We start from the raw sequence: 15,122 nt of genomic DNA, 5'->3' as shown, positions 1-15,122 counted from the left end.
TTAGTTTCCTGCCTATTCCTTCTCTTAAAACATAGTTAATCACAATGTAAGTTGCTCTATGAGTTACACTCATACAGTTATTACTGTACTCTTTAACAGTTTGATAAAATGTGCAATTCTCTTTGGCATATTTTGATTAGACTTTCATGGTAACTAATGTATTTACAACAAGTAGAAACTTCTGTTCAGAGCAGGCTAGCACAGTGGTGAGTAGTGGGAGCTCCAGCATCCAAATTCTGGCCTCAAAAATGTATTTGTTGTGTGACCCTGGGCAAGCTACCTATCCCCACTAAAGTTCAGTGTCTGCGTTTGTAAGATAGAGATAACAGATCTATTTCAAAGGCTTTTTTGGTGAAGATTAAAAAAGATGATCCATACAAAGTGCTTAGCACAGTGCCTGAAGCATAGCTGATGTTCAAGTGTTAGCCATTATTTCAGTATCATTAGGGAAGCAGAAATAGTAGGCAAAACAAAAGTAAAGTAACAATGTTAAATATGAGTGATATCAATGTAAATGCAACTGAAAATAATCACTACTAATTAACTGTTCCATCTGAAGACTAAATTTGAATATTAAAGTTGACGATACTGTATAGGCTATACAATTTTCATGCCAGTCATGAGGCCTGTGGTTCTCCCACTTAATCAATCAGCTCATGGAAGTGATGCTGGTCCATGAAGGTCACCTTTCAGTACTGCTTAATTAAACTTCACTGCTTGTTATCAAAAAAAAAAAAAAAATCCATCAAGATGGAGAACTAAACCAAGTTTCCGGTTGATAGATACTTAGCTAGACAAATATATATAAATTTGCAAGTCTAAAAAATTAAAGACTGCCCTTAAATGATTCTTTTTTTTCTGGCTAAAGCCGGCAAACACAAACCACAAAAGGGCTTAGGTTATGAAGGTTAGTATATTATACAGTGAACAAAGAAGACTTAAAAAAAATCAAATATGTGCTATAATTACTGGGGGGTTAAAATATGTGTAGAAAAAAGTCTGGAAGGGAATCATCAAAATATAACCAATGGCTGTTGTGGTATAGTAGAATTAAGAGTGATTTTTCTTCTTTTTCCAATTTTCCAAATAGTTTGTAATGTACTACTTTTAAATTTCGTACATTTATTTTTATTGTAAAATATGATAGTTTATGACAACCAAGAAAAGAGATTTATAAGATTGGAGAAAACAAGGACAAGGAATAAATTCTAGACCCTAATTCATAAGCATAATATCAATTCTTAGCCTTTCCTGAGACAGATCTTCCAGTTGGCACATATTCACAGTAAGTGTAAATCCGTGGAAACATTTCTATCCACTAATTGATGATCACCCACCCCAACCATAAAAGTATAGAAATAATACAGTGGAAAAATTTGTCCTAAACTGCTAAAAGTTGTTTAGAGAAAAGGCCCTTGCTACGGTTTGGCTGGGAAACATACTTCACATGATGTGGCAGGAGCGGGTTCTAACTGAGTCTGAATAAGTTCTTAGTACTTTCATGGCAAAATACTAAGAAGTGGATAAAAGAGGATCCCATAAAGAAGCAGAGAACGTAGCTATAATTGAGAATTTACAACAGCTCCATCCTGGAGTACAGTCAATCTTCTGTCATAGCCCCTCACCTCCAGTGTATTCTTGTTCTCTAACTTTTCTACTGACATTCAGCACCGTCAGGGATTCAAAGAAAATGTATGAAATGAGAAGCCATTTAAATGAAAGTCTGGGACTTCCCAGTTGGCGCAGCAGTTAAGACTCCGCGCTCCCAATGCAGGGGTCCCAGGTTTGATCCCTGGTCAGGGAACTAGATCCCACATGCATGCCGCAACTAAAGTTCGCATGCCGCAACTAAGGAGCCTGCTGGCCGCATCTAAGACCTGGCACAACCAAAAATAAATACATAAATTAATTAATAAATAAATGAAAGTCTGTAGGATTTGCTTTAAAATAATTTGAAGTTGGGACTTCCCTGGTGGTCCAGTGGTTAAGACTCCACACTTCCACTGCAGTGGGAGCAGGTCTGATCCCTGGTCGGGGAGCTAAGATCCCATATGCTATGTGGTGAAAAAACAAACAAACAACAAAGGTGGGGAAATGGGTGGGAGTATAGAAGATGCAAAGAATGGCCATGATTGCTGAAGCTGGGTGAATAATACATGGAGGGTCATTATGCAACTTTCTCAACTTTTTATTATGAAAAAATTTAAAAATATACAAAAAATATTTTAAATGGCAGCTAACTTTTTAATAATCTTTACTCACCGTTTTGAAAGTCTAGATAGTGGGTAGGGGATTGAGAGGACTCTAACTACAATAGTTGATATTTATAAAGCATTATACATGCAAGACACTATTCTAAGAAATATTAAAAAAATATAAATACACACACACATTCATTTAATCCTTACAACACTGTCTTAGTCCATTAAGGCTTCAATAACAAAATACCACAGACTGGCTATTTAAAAAGTTCTTGTAAGGGCCCTCTTTATGATTTAAAGCACCCTCACATGGTGGGAGGGGTTAGGAGCTCTCTGGAATCTCTTTTATAAGAAACTAATCCCATTAATGAGGGTTCCACCCTCATGGTTTAAACACCGCCCAAAGGCTCTACCTACTAACACCATCACATCCAGCATTACGATTTTAACATATGAATTTTGGAGGGGAGGACATACAAACATTCGACCCTAGCAAACACTGTTTAATCCCACATTTTACAGATGTACAAACTAAGGAACAGTGAGGTTAAGCAACTTTTACAAGTAGAGCCAGGATGAAACCCAGGAAGATTGCTCTAGAGCATGTGTTTTCAATTACTATTATGCATATTAGATGGAGAGTAGAGAACCACATTATCAAGTCATTCAAATCTGTAGCAGCTTTGCCCAAAGAAAAGTACAGTTGACCCTTTAACAATGCAGGGGTTACGTTAGTACTGTAGTAGGTATTTATTGGGAAAAAAAAAATCTGAGTGTAAGTGTATCCACCCAGTTTAAACCCACCTTGTTCAAGGGTCAACCTGTATACACATGAAGTCCCTGTGAGACAGGAAGGGGGCTGGGCACAACCTTTAAAAGAATGGCATTGCCACTGAGGACACAACATAAACTGGTTACATAAACTGGTTAGGTCCAAGATGGCGGAAGAGTCGACTTCCACTAGACCTCGGGCCTCAGTATATGCTCATCATAATACATCAGCAAGCTAAATGACACACCCACAGGTGCCATGACAGTTCCGAGGCTGACCATAAAAGGCCAAAAAGTGGGTGGTGGCCCAATTCCTGGAAATCCCTGCCCCTTCCCCAAAATAGCTGGAATAATCTTCCCACTCATTAGCCTATGAAACTACCCACTCCTATAAAAATTGACAACCCCGTATCTTGGGGCCCTCGCCTTCTGAGATGGCCCACACTCTGTCTACGGAGTGTGTATCTCTCCCTGAATAAACCTTCTTTCACTTTACTATGGCGCTCTTGAATTCTTTCCTACGCCAAGCCAAGAACCCACATTCAGCGGCCCTCCCAGCGACTCACCTGAGAGCTGGGACATGACCATCCTCTCAAGTCCCAATTTCTTTCCTGCAACACCTTGCCTTCTGCCTTTTCCAAGTTGCAAGTCTGACTCCATGCTTCAAGCACATTTTAGAGCAGTAATTCCCAGCCTTGGTTACACGTTATAATCACCTGATGAGCCTTTATAAATTTAGAGGCCAAGGCTGCAGACCACACTAATTAAATAAGAATCTCTGCGGGTGGGAGCCAGGCATCAGTCAGTTTTAAAACTCTCCAGGTTTCCAATGTGTGGCCAAGGTTGAAAATCACTGTTTCAGATAAAAGTTTTCATTTTTTAATATACAAACAAGTACTAATGGATGATATTCTCCCTGTTACAATTCTGGTACCTAATGGAGGAAAAACATAGATAGAGGTTAACGACAAAGGACAAGAACAACTTAGGCTTCAAAAAGTTAAACACAGAACTACCATGGGATCTAGCAATTTCATTCCTACATATATTAGAAATGAAAACATATGTCCACACAAAAACTTGTACACCAATGTTAAAGCAGCATTATTCGTAATAGTCAAAAAGTAGGAAAAATCCAAGAGGGAGATGAAAATGGCAGAGTAGCATGACGTGGAGCTCACCCTCCCCAACAAACACATCAAAAACACATCTACAAGTGGAACAATTCTCAGGGAAAACTGCTGGAAACTGACAGAACAACTCCTATACAACCAAAGCTACAAGAGAGATCTCCACTTAATGGAGTAGGATAGAAAAAAAGCATCAGGTCAGGATCTGAAACCTTGGGAGGGATCTGGAAGGAAGAGAAGGTCTGAACGGGCAGACTCTCACCCTGGGGAACAAGCAGGTCAAGCAACAATCTGGGCATCCCAGTCCTGGGGGTCTGTGCAAAAGAGAAAAGCCCTGTTGGCTGCTGGGAGAACCACTATGACAGTATGAAGGGCTGGAGAAGAATAGATTCTACTTGGGAGGAGTGCACATTTGCTGGCCTGCCAACAATCAGGGAGAAGAGAGCCTTGCACTGGTAGTTGCCCCATCCCTGCAGATCCTGAGTTCAAAGGTGGTAATAAAAATGCTAATTGAATTAAGAAAGATTATCAATAGAAATGCAGGTCACTGTTACAAAGATCTAGAAACTAATAAAAATGAACTAGTCAAAAACAGATCATTCAATTGCTGAGATAAAAAGCAATCTGGGACTTCCCTGGTGGCGCAGTGGTTAAGAATCCGCCTGCCAATGCAGGGGACACGGGTTCGATCCCTGGTCTGGGAAGATCCCACATACCACGGAGCAACTGGGCCTGTGCGCCACGGCTGCTGAGACCCGCGCACCTAGAGCCTGTGCTCTGCAACAAGAGAAGCCACCACAATGAGAAGCCCGTGCACCACAACAAAGACCCAATGCAGCCCAAAATAAATAAGTAAATCAAATAAAAAAAAAATTCTAAAAAAAAAAAGCAATCTGGAAGCAATGAACAGCTGACTAAATGACACAAAAATAAGTGATCTGGACGACAGAATAATGGAAATAACCCAGTCAGAACAAACAGAACATACAACTCAATAACAACAACAAAAAACAACCCAATTAGAAAATGGGCAGGGACTTCCCTGGTGGTGCAGTGGTTAAGACTCTGCACTCCCGCTGCGTGCCACAACTACTGAAGCCCGCACGTCTAGAGTCCATGCTCCGCAACAAGAGAAGCCACCGCAATGAGAAACCCCCGCACCACAACAAAGAATACTCTCCACTCACCGCTACTAGAGAAAGTCGATGCACAGCAACGAAGACCCAATGCAGCCAAAAATAAATACATAAAATAAATTAATTTTTTAAAAAATTAAAAAAAAAAAGACTCCACGCTCCCAACGCAGGGGGCCCAGGGTTCGATCTCTGGTCAGGGAACTAGATATCACATGCATGATGCAACTAAGAGTCCGCATGCCGCAACTAAGGAGCCCGCCTGCTGCAACTAAGACCCAGTGCAACCAAAAAAAAAAAAGGGCAGAAGGGACTTCCCTGGTGGCCCAGGGGTTAAGAATCTGCCTTCCAGTGCAGGGGATGTGGGTTCGATCCCTGGCTGGGGTACTAAGATCTCACATGCTGTGGGGCAACTAAGCCTGCACATTCTAGAGCCTGTGCGCCACAACCAGACAGCCCGCATGCTGCAACTACTGAGCCTGTGCACCACAACTAGAAAGAAGCCCACATGCCTCAACGAAAGATCCCACACGGTGCAAGGAAGATCCTATGTGATGCAACTAGGACCTGATGTAGCCAAACAAATAAATATTTTTTAAAAAATGGGCAGAATATCTAAATAGACATTTCTCCAAAGAAGACATACAGATGGCCAACAGGCAGATGAAAAGATGCTCAACATCACTGACTATTAGAGAAATGCAAATTAAAACTACAATGAGGTATCACTTCACACTGGTCAGAATGGCCATCATCAAAAAGTCTATAAATGGGCTTCCCTGGTGGCGCAGTGGTTGAGAGTCCGCCTGCCGATGCAGGGGACACGGGTTCGTGCCCTGGTCTGGGAGGATCCCACGTGCCATGGAGCGGATGGGCCCGTGAGCCATGGCCGCTGAGCCTGCGCGTCCGGAGCCTGTGCTCCGCAACGGGAGAGGCCACAACAGTGAGAGGCCCGCGTACCGCAAAAAAAAAAAAAGTCTATAAATAATAAATGCTGGAGAGGGTGTGGGGAAAAGGGAACCCTCCTACACTGTTGGTGGGAATGTAAATTGGTGCAGCCATCGTGGAAAACAGTATGGAGGTTCCTTAAAAAACTAAAAATAGCGCTACCATACGATCCAGCAATCCCACTCCTGGGTATGTATCTGGAAAATAATGAAAACTCTAATTCAAAAAGATACATGCACCCCAATATTCACTGCAGCACTATTTACAATAGCCAAGACGTGGAAGCAACCTAAATACCCACTGACAGAGGAATGGATAAAGAAGATATGATATATATATATATATATATATATATATATATATATAGAATAGAATATTACCCAGCTATAAAAAAGAATGAAATATTGCCATCTGTAGCAACATGGATAAACCTAGAGAATATTATGCTTAGTGAAATCAGTCAGACAAATACTATATGATATCACTTATATGTAGAATCTAAAAACTAATACAAATGAATCTATATATAAAATAAAGATCGACTCACAGACATAGAAAACAAACGTATGCTTACCAAAGGGGAGGTGGGAAGGAACAAATTAGGAGTATGGGATTAACGGATACAAACTACTATACATAAAATAGATAAGCAATGTGGATTTACTGTATAGCACAGGGAATTATACTCAATATCTTGTAATAACCTATAATGGAATAAAATCTAAAAAAATAAATAATTGAACCACTATGCTTGTACACTATGCTTGTATAGTTGTAAATCAACTATACTTCAATTAAAAAAAAAGTAGGGAAAAACTCTAATGTCCAGGACTCCCGTGGTGGCACAGTGGATAAGAATCCACCTGCCAATGCAGGGGACATGGGTTCGATCCCTGGTCCAGGAAGATCCCACATGCTGTGGAGCAACTAAGCCCACACACCACTACTGAGGCTGCGCTCTAGAGCCTGTGAGCCACAACTACTGAGCCTGCGTGCCACGTGCCACAACTACTGAGCCTGCGTGCCACAACTACTGAAGCCTACATGCCTAGAGCCCATGCTCCAGATCAAGAGAAGCCACCGCAAGGAGACGCCTGCACACCTCAACGAAGAGTAGCCCCTACTCACCACAACTGGAGAAAGCCTGCACACAGCAACAAAGACCCAACGCAGCCAAAGATTTAAAAAAACCAAAAAAACAAAAAACTTGGGACTTCCCTCGTGGCGCAGAAGTTAGGAATCCGCCTGCCAATGCAGGGGACACAGGTTCAATCCCTGGTCTGAGAAGATCCCACATGCTGCGGAGCAACTAAGCCCGTGCGCCACAACTACTGAACCTGCGCTCTAGAGCCCAAGAGCCACAACTACTGAGCCCACGTGCCACAACTACTGAAGCCTGCACGCCTAGAGCCCATGCTCCGCAACAAGAGAAGCCACCACAAGGAGAAGCCTGCGTACCACAACGAAGAGCAGCCCCCGCTCGCTGCAACTAGAGAAAGCCCGTGCACAGCAACAAAGACCCAACGCAGCCACACATAAATAAATAAATTTATTAAAAAACAAACAAAAAACTCAAACGTTCATACAATGGAGTATCATTCAGCCATAGAAAGGAAGTTTACATGCTACAACATGTATGAGCCTTGGAAGCATTATTCTTAGTGAACAAAGCCAGATACAAAAGGCCCCATATTGTATGATGCTATTTATATGAAATGTCCAGGATAGATAAATCCATAAAGGCAGAAAGTAGATTAGTGGTTGCCACAGTTAGGGGGACGTAGGACTGACTACCAATAGGTATGGGGTTGTTTTGGGGTGATGGAAATGTTCTGGAATTAGTGGTGATGGCTGCACAGCCTTATGAATATGATAAAAGCCACTAAACAGCATACTTTAAAATGGGGAATTTTAAGTTATGTGAATAGTATCTCAATAATATCTCTCAGTTTTTCAATAAAAAACAAAAAAAAAGACTTAAGGTTGGAGAAAGAATAGTCAAGCAAAAGAAAAAAAAGTATGAGTAAGAATTAAAAGGAAGATAGGAAGGAAAACATTAATTTTGTAGCTTTTCCTATGCTAAACTATTTTCTGCCACAGTGTAAAATCTAAGTTAAGAGATTTAGTTAAAATAAATGATAGTAGTTATAGAGTAGGCACCACTGAAATAAAAAACATATTTTACATTAAATGAATCACATTTCTTCTCCAGGAAGAGAAATGGTTGTCGGAAAATAGGGTAGAACAACCACATTAAGAAATACACCTGATGCCCTTCTTCATTAACTTCTTCATTCCAACTTCTTGGAATTCTGTAAACATGACTTTCTGTATTTTTAAAAGGGGAAAAATTCCAAGTTTTCTTTCTTGTAATGAAAGAAAATTATTTTTTTTTAACTGGTACTCCTGGCTATTATTAATAAGTATGCAAGACAAAGTGAAACCTAAATAAGGCAACAAATTCATTATTTATGTTAGTATATCTGAAAACACTGACTTTTGCAAAAGACTTAAAATGGTCATTATATGAGGTTAAACACTGTAATTCTCATCAATAAATCTTAAGGCTACGCTAAAAACTATGTACAGTTTAAAAACTAAAGGCCCAAAATGTGAAGGTCCATCCTATCTTAAATTACATGGAATAAAAATGTTTAAAAAATTTTACAGGGCTTCCCTGGTGGCGCAGTGGTTGAGAGTCCACCTGCCGATGCAGGGGACACGGGTTCGTGCCCTGGTCCGGGAAGATTCCACATGCCGCGGAGCGGCTGGGCCCGTGAGCCATGGACGCTGAGCCTGCGCGTCCGGAGCCTGTGCTCCGCAATGGGAGAGGCCACAGCAGTGAGAGGCCTGCATACCGCAAAAAAAAAAAAAAAAAAAAAATTTTACAGGTGATTTTTAAAATAAATTTATTTATTTTATTTATTTATTTTTTATTGTGTTGGGTCTTTGTTGCTGTGCGCGGGCTTTCTCTAGTTGCGGTGAGCGGGGGCTACTCTTCATGGCAGTGCGTGGGCTTCTCATTGCAGTGGCTTCTCTTGTTGCAGAGCACAGGCTCTAGGAACACGGGCTTCAGTAGTTGTGGCTCACGGGCTCTAGAGCGCAGGCTCAGTAGTTGTGGCACACAGGCTTAGTTGCTCCGCGGCATGTGGGATCTTCCCCAACCAGGGCTCGAACCCATGTCCCTTCCATTAGCAGGCAGATTCTTACCCACTGCGCCACCAGGGAAGCCCTTTACAGGTGATTTTTATTTGCCTTATACAATAATGTATTTTCTAAATTTTTTGTAAAAATCACTTTAACATTAGAAAAGTTACAAACATACACTGGTTTTGTAGACAAATTTCAGCACACTCTAGAACTTTGTTAACAGCAAAAGTCTATGCTATAACTACAAACCTTTGACTGATAATGAAAAACTCTAAAAGATAAAAAATGTTGCAAGCTCCAATGACAAAAGAAAAATTGATATGATAGTATTTTTCAAGCCCAGGTTATCTATGGGCATTTCAGTTCTTACTCCTATACAATTAAAGTTTACTTGACCACTATTTAAGAAAATAAAATGCTGATTAAAAAAAATCAAAACTCTCGGGCTTCCCTGGTGGCGCAGTGGTTGAGAGTCCGCCTGCCGATGCAGAGGACACGGGTTCGTGCCCTGGTCCGGGAAGATCCCACATGGGCTGGGCCCGTGAACCATGGCCGCTGAGCCTGCGCGGCTGGAGCCTGTGCTCCGCAACGGGAGAGGCCACAGCAGTGAGAGGCCCGCGTACCGCAAAAATAAATAAATAAAAATTAATAAAAAAATCAAAACTCTCAAAAGATAATGCAATACAAGAAAAATTTAAATATCCCTATTCTTTGGCCTTTCCCACTTTTATCAATTTAGAAGAAAATCACAGATATAGGCAAAAATACATTAGTCCCAGTATTATTTATAGTGTTAAAATCATTGAAGTAGTCTAAATAACCAGTGATAGAGATTTGACTGAAAAATTATGGTATAACTACATGATGGAATGTTATTCAGCCGATAAAAGTTATTTTTGAAGATGTGATATTCTTCCATATTTAATTTTGATCTAATACATATACATGGTTTGAGACGTCGAACAGTTCTACACCAATAAATAGCAGTTCCCCTGACCTTCCTCTTCCCCCAAACCAACTCCTGCTCCCAGGACCCCAGAGGCAAAATTTTCAACAGTATTAGTTATTTTAGTGTTTAACTCCCAACTTCTAAATCATGCTTATGGTGTTGTTTCTTGATATTTGTCAATTTTGGGTATCATCCACTGACTTTCTACAATGAAGATATTTAGCTCTTACACCTTCCCATCCCCTCCTAGTTTTGATGCTTATCCTCACATTATAGACTGGCTGGCTTATTAAATTCTTGGCTGGAAATCATAAGTTCTAAAGAAGTGAAGGAGTATATTTATTTACATTTGTCTATCCCACTCAAATGTAGATGACCATAAAATCCTTCCAAGAATACTTCTATTAAACCCAAGGAACCCAGGGTTCCATGGAACACCATTTGGAAAACACCAGCCTACAGAAATTTCTGCTTAATTAACCAACTATGTGTGAACAAAGTTTCTGTTTAATTCTCATCTCAGAGAATTATCTCTAAAGAGAAACCTCAGAGATCATCTAGTCCAACTTTTTTATGCTAAGAGAATAAAATGCAACTCTTAGGCTTTCTTTACACAGTCGTTACTGGAGAAGTGGCAGGGGTGCGGTATACTTCTTGGAACAGACTTGATGATAGCTGAGAAAGAGAAAGCAGAGGAGTGTGGTCATAAGAGGGCAAGCGAAACAGAGGTCCAGCTGAAGAGGAAAACTATAGGCCAGGGCTGTCAGATGAGAATTGGTAAAAACTACCATGTAGCTATGGTGACCTCCCCAAGGGAGCTGAAAACTTCCTTTTGCTGACAGAGAGCAAGGAGGAGTCAGCAGCCTACCTAGTCTGAAGGTGTGGAAGAAAGGAACCCTGGTCCTAGAATTCATCTCTCTCAATACATTCCACAAACATTTTTCAAGCATCTACTATCAAGTAAGGGAACATATTTTGATGCCAAGAAAATTACCTTTATTTCTTTTGCAATGTTTATTTTATACTACCTGCCTCCAAATATATACAGTTTTCCTTTTCACTTAAGTTTTCTAATTGTTTTATGCACATAAATTCTGTCTCTCTACAAGACTATCCTCTTCCTAGCCTGAGGCTAAGACCATCTGAAATACTGTCAAGGCCTAGTTGGGTTGAATATGATTTCAGTTATAATTCTCCTGTGACTAAACTTTCTACATCCAGATAAGGTGAGATAATTTAATAAATTGTGTTGAATGAGCATAATGTAGTGGTTCATAACACAGACTCTGAGGTCAGATAGACCCTGAGTTCATCCTAGCTCTGGTACCTGGGCAATTTACTTAACATATTCAAGTCTCAGTTTCCTCATTCGTTAGGATTACAGTTCTACCTCTCAGGGTTGTTTCAGAAATAAAATTAGTTAAGGTATATAAAGTGCTTAGCACAGTGCCTAGCACAGAGCAAAGACTCATGAAATGACAATTACTAATGAACTGCTCATTTTCACTCATGTTATTTGTTATGTTCTCTGTGGCATCTGACTCCTGGTATCAAAATGTTTGAGAAGCTACTCAGAAAGTTTCCAGGTAAACTTAGAATCAGAGCCAAAATACTTGATGGTTGGGATGAATATTTTATTCAGGCTATTGGAAGCCTTGCCAATCATCCCTACCTCACACGTGGTATCTCATGTTGTGAGTTATTAGGTGCCATTCCAGGCGCCTAATAAAGTACTAGTATATGCACAATACACCTAAGCAGCTCTTTTTTGAAGACTCTTAAACATGAGTAATGGAGAATAAATGGAAAGAATAGAAAAAAGGATTACAGAGAACGGAGTAGAAATTCAGATATGAACCATCACTTACTGCATAAAAGAATTTAGTTTCTCTTTAGAAATATATTTCATTCTTAGATTCCACTTTTAATATGGAACATTAAAAGTGTTCACACACAAAGAAGAAAGGAAGGAAGAAAAAATGTTCACACTTATACTCACAAAGTACAGGTACATGGTATTTCAAAATACTCTAAACATTCTAGGTTAGGCCAAAAAGAATACACGCTCTGATCAGGAAATTTAATTCTTCCTGAAAGCATTTAGATGAGATGAGAGTCTTATTTATGTTAGGGTTCATTTCTTCCTTCTACTTCCCTCTATAGGAACAACTTTAGCAATTCTTATACCAAAGCCCCAAAGCTATGCAAATATAAGAAGTACACCTCTGAATCATACCTATTAAATACCTTGGTTTCAAAGACTGCTGAAGCACATGAATCAAGACAGAAATCATACTACTGAGGGGAAAAGTACCACTAAAGATCACTAACCAAAAAGATCAAAATTACACTTCAGTTTTACAGAAGCACCTATTATAACTTAATTGCTTGATGTCCAAAACCTAGTTTTCAAGTACTGCTCAGCCTTGGAACTTCTGCAATTCTACTCTAAGTGATCAGGATATAATCCTGGGGAGGAAGATCTAGATGTGATTATAATGAATTATATTGACCACGTCTAAAGGAAAGGCCGTGAGAACAGAAAAGGGATGATCTATATGAAAGATAAGAAGGAGGCTCAAGAATGCAGCAGTCGTTCCCCAGGGAAGACAGAGATGCAGTCTGGCAGACATAAGTATGGAATCTGCCGGGGAGATACCAAGTGTGAGGTGGGGAGGACTGGCATGGCTTTACCTTGCCTGAGAGAAATATTCATCTAAACCATCCAAGTATTTTGGCCCTAATTCCAAGTTTACTTAGATGTTTTCTGGTAAGTTTCTCAAATATTCTGATGGGAGGAGTCAGGTGCCACAGGCAAACATAAGCATTCAGATCCCTGGAAAGGAATATCCCCCACAGCAGATGGAATGGCATTCTTGTTTATACAAAAAGCAGTATGGTGTAGTGGTTAAGTGGCCAGTATTTGGAGGCATAATGGTTTCAAATCATGACTATTGCTTACTTAACTTCTCTGTTCTTCAGTTTTCTCATTAAATGAGAATATAATGCTTACTTCAAGTGTTGTTATAAGGATTGAGTTAATTTATACAAAGCATTTAGAACCCTGCTAGAATGTAATGCTAACTGAAACTAACTAAAATGCTAACTAATGCTAACTAAAAAGGATTTGATTTGGGAATCAAAGCACAATCAACTCTAAGAAAATTGTGATTTTGGACTATTAAAGAAGTGCCACAGGGAATTCCCTGGTGGTCCAGTGGTTAGGATTCGGTGCTTTCACTGCTGGGGCCTGGGTTCAATCCCTGGTCAGGGAACTAAGACGCCATGAGCTACACCACACCGCCAAAAGGAAAAAAAAAAAGAAGTGTCACAACGTAGTCATGCAGGAATATAACGTGTGTATGTATGTGCCTGTGTACAGAGGGGGCAGGATGGCTTTAAAAGGCAGGTAGGAGAGAGGTTATGACGGGCTTATATCCTATACCAAGAAGTTTGGATTTTATTTTATAAGTATCAAGAGGCAGTCTAAAGGTAATCTCAATTGTCAAACCTTGTTAAAATAAATGTTAAGATTTTAAGATGAGGGAATTCCAGAAAAACATAGTGAACAGTGATTTAAATATTTTAGTAGCAATTCGACCTAAACTGAAATCAAAACCAAAATGTCAGTGACTTAAAGGACTGCAAATGGAATCCCATCTCCACCCCCCAATATTACGAAAAGAACAGTAGATGCTGTTTCCTGGCTCCACAATCCACTTCCTCCAATTGTTAGAGGCACTGGATCCATCTGTTCCAAGCCTCTACCCGCCCAAGACAAAGAAAAAACCAGTCCTTGTCATCTACTTCTCTGTCAATCTACAGACCTGGAAACAAAATATGGCACTGGAATAAAAAGTTCAGCACTCTTAGATGCAAGCAACATCATATATTATAAATGTTAACATATACAAAATGCAGAGTACAAACACAGTTAAAAAACAGATTTCCAGAATATTTAAGACAGAGGAACACACAGGAGGAAAACAAAGCACCTTAATTCAGAGGAAACAAAACAAAAGGCAGCTGATTTCACACAAAAATGTCAAAGAGCACACATCCTCTTTTTCACTTTTGCTATTCTAATCTACTTTCATCTGGTGAAACCAGATAAGTAAGTTTGTTAGAACTGTGTCACAATAATGAAGGCCACCATCACAAGGCTCACAGAAAGAACAAAAAAAGAAAGAAAAAAAAAAAAGAAAGGCTCACAGAATTTTGGAGTCCACTGGCCTTAGAGTTTAGGTAGTCCAGTCTTCACTTTCTCTTAAAAATGAGTAGATTAGGCCCAAAACAGTATTTTCCAAAGTGCAGAACAAGAACAAGAAATTATTTTAGTTGTTATACAAGCAATACTTATGCACTTAATACTTATGTATTTATTATAATATGTACTAGAAAAAGTTATAAAATATAGCAAAACCGTGATTTCACAGATTATCACTTTGGAAGAGGGTAATGTTTAAAAGAAAGTCTATTAAAATTTGATGTAAAATAGTAACACAAATGATCTTCTAAAATGCATAATTTATGATGGTGGTATGGTTCATGCCAAGTGAAGTACCATAGCTGTCCCATGAGCAACAGGACCTGTTTGTTTGCTCTCCTCTTGGTTCAAGGTTGTGTCCTGAATGATTAGAAGAGATGTGATCTTTAGTTCAGTGAGCTTGTTACTAAAGTTGATTTAGAGTAAAACAAACAAACAAACAAAGAAACAAACAAACAAAAAAAAGATGCATACAGAAATTCTACTGTTTTTAGGAAAGAGTATAATATTGTTAAGAAAATAATGGCACAGTAAGTCATTCCTATTCTGGAACTAAGATAACAGCAATTTTCT

General features: G+C 39.6%; 1 protein-coding gene across 3 annotated transcripts in view; it reads right to left on the bottom strand.

Annotated features, from left to right (window-relative positions):
- Positions 1-15,122, bottom strand: part of SNAP23 (synaptosome associated protein 23) — a 35,657-nt gene that overhangs the window by 19,127 nt on the left and 1,408 nt on the right. The window contains exon 1 of one of the 3 annotated variants that reach the window (XM_019935356.3): positions 3,539-3,906. The exons of the other annotated variants lie outside the window; for them this stretch is intronic. The gene's annotated coding sequence lies outside the window, so the exon portion shown is untranslated. Of the gene's footprint in view, positions 1-3,538; positions 3,907-15,122 lie in introns of those variants that run through there. 3 annotated transcript variants of the gene reach the window in all.

The sequence above is a fragment of the Tursiops truncatus genome, chromosome 2, assembly GCF_011762595.2.
Source record: "Tursiops truncatus isolate mTurTru1 chromosome 2, mTurTru1.mat.Y, whole genome shotgun sequence".
NCBI lineage: Eukaryota > Metazoa > Chordata > Mammalia > Artiodactyla > Delphinidae > Tursiops > Tursiops truncatus.
The sequence above is the reverse complement of the archived record's forward strand: the minus strand, read 5'-3'. Positions and strand labels throughout refer to the sequence as shown.